The 2,380-nt window shown below is 68.3% G+C and overlaps 1 pseudogene; it reads left to right on the top strand.

Annotated features, from left to right (window-relative positions):
- Window positions 1-996: 996 nt before the first annotated feature.
- Window positions 997-1,626, top strand: LOC125753711 (uncharacterized; annotated as a pseudogene).
- Window positions 1,627-2,380: the final 754 nt, after the last annotated feature.

Here is a 2,380-nt window from a genome sequence, read left to right as displayed (position 1 = left end):
ACTTCCTCTCCTCCTCACTTCCGTGCCCCCTCCCCCTCCTCTCCCCCTCCACTTCCTGTGCCCCCTCCAATTCCTCTCCCCTTCCACTTCCTCTCCCTCCCACCCCCTCTCCCCCTCCACTTCCTGTGCACCTCACTCCTCTCCCCCCTCCAACTTCCTCTCCCCTCTACCACCACTCTCCCTCCCCACTCCTGTGCCCCCTCCACTTCCTCTCCCCCTCCACTTCCTATGCCCCCTCCACACCCCTCCTCCCTCCTCAACTTCCTGTTGCCCCTCCACCCCCTCTCCTCTCCCTCCCCACTTCCTGTGCCCCCTCCACCTCCTCTCCCCCTCCCTCACTTCCTGTGCCCCCTCCCCCTCCTCTCCCCCTCCACTTCCTGTGCCCCCTCCACCTCCTCTCCCTCCCCCACTTCCTGTGCCCCCTCCCCCCTCCTCTCCCCCCTCCACTTCCTGTTGCCCCTCCACCTCCTCTCCCTCCCCACTTCCTGTGCCCCTCCCACCCCCTCTCCCTCCCCACTTCCTGTGCCCCCTCCACCTCCTCTCCCCCTCCACTTCCTGTGCCCCCTCCCCCTCCTCTCCCCCTCCACTCTTCCTGTGCCCCCTCCACCCCCCTCCCTCCCCACTTCCTGTGCCCCCTCCACTTCCTCTCCCTCCTCACTTCCTGTGCCCCCTCCCCCTCCTCTCCCCCTCCACTTCCTGTGCCCCCTCCAATTCCTCTCCCCTTCCACTTCCTCTCCCCTCCACCCCCTCTCCCCCTCCACTTCCTGTGCACCCTCCACTCCTCTCCCCCCTCCACTTCCTCTCCCCTCTACCCCCTCTCCCTCCCCACTTCTGTGCCCCCTCCACTCCTCTCCCCCTCCACTTCCTATGCCCCCTCCACCCCCCTCCCTCCTCACTTCCTGTGCCCCCTCACCCCCTCTCCCTCCCCACTTCCTGTGCCCCCTCCACCTCCTCTCCCCCTCCACTTCCTGTGCCCCCTCCCCCTCCTCTCCCCCTCCACTTCCTGTGCCCCCTCCACCTCCTCTCCCTCCCCACTTCCTGTGCCCCCTCCCCCTCCTCTCCCCCTCCACTTCCTGTGCCCCCTCCACCTCCTCTCCCTCCCCACTTCCTGTGCCCCCTCCACCCCCTCTCCCTCCCCCACTTCCTGTGCCCCCTCCACCTCCTCTCCCCCTCCACTTCCTGTGCCCCCTCCCCCTCCTCTCCCCCTCCACTTCCTGTGCCCCCTCCACCCCCCTCCCTCCCCACTTCCTGTGCCCCCTCCACTTCCTCTCCCTCCTCACTTCCTGTGCCCCCCTCCCCCTCCTCTCCCCCTCCCCCTCCACTTCCTGTGCCCCCTCCAATTCCTCTCCCCTTCCACTTCCTCTCCCCTCCACCCCCTCCTCCCCCTCCACTTCCTGTGCACCCTCCACTCCTCTCCCCCTCCACTTCCTCTCCCCTCTACCCCCCTCTCCCTCCCCACTTCCTGTGCCCCCTCCACTCCTCTCCCCCTCCACTTCCTATGCCCCCTCCACCCCCCCTCCCCTCCTCACTTCCTGTGCCCCCTCCACCCCTCTCTCCCTCCCCACTTCCTGTGCCCCCTCCCCCTCCTCTCCCCCTCCACTTCCTGTGCCCCCTCCACCTCCTCTCCCTCCCCACTTCCTGTGCCCCCTCCACCCCCTCTCCCTCCCCACTTCCTGTGCCCCCTCCCCCTCCTCTCCCCCTCCACTTCCTGTGCCCCCTCCACCTCCTCTCCCCCTCCACTTCCTGTGCCCCCTCCACCTCCTCTCCCTCCCCACTTCCTGTGCCCCCTCCACCCCCTCTCCCTCCCCACTTCCTGTGCCCCCTCCCCCTCCTCTCCCCCTCCACTTCCTGTGCCCCCTCCACCTCCTCTCCCCCTCCACTTCCTGTGCCCCCTCCACCCCCTCTCCCTCCCCACTTCCTGTGCCCCCTCCCCCTCCTCTCCCCCTCCACTTCCTGTGCCCCCTCCACCTCCTCTCCCCCTCCACTTCCTGTGCCCCCTCCACCTCCTCTCCCCCTCCACTTCCTGTGCCCCCCTCCACCTCCTCTCCCTCCCCACTTCCTGTGCCCCCTCCCCCTCCTCTCCCCCTCCACTTCCTGTGCCCCCTCCACCTCCTCTCCCCCTCCACTTCCTGTGCCCCCTCCACCTCCTCTCCCTCCCCACTTCCTGTGCCCCCTCCACCCCCTCTCCCTCCCCACTTCCTGTGCCCCCTCCACCCCCTCTCCCCCTCCACTTCCTCTCCCCTCCACCCCCTCTCCCTCCCCACTTCCTGTGCCCCCTCCACTTCCTCTTCACCTCCTCTTCCTCTCCCTCAAGAGCAGTGGTTTACTGACCTCTGGGCCTGGCACCTGCTCATCCTGGACATTCCCACCCCCGACTCCC

This window comes from Canis lupus, chromosome 26, assembly GCF_003254725.2.
Source record: "Canis lupus dingo isolate Sandy chromosome 26, ASM325472v2, whole genome shotgun sequence".
NCBI classification, from domain to species: Eukaryota; Metazoa; Chordata; class Mammalia; order Carnivora; family Canidae; genus Canis; species Canis lupus.
This window is presented reverse-complemented; position numbering and strand designations above follow the sequence as displayed.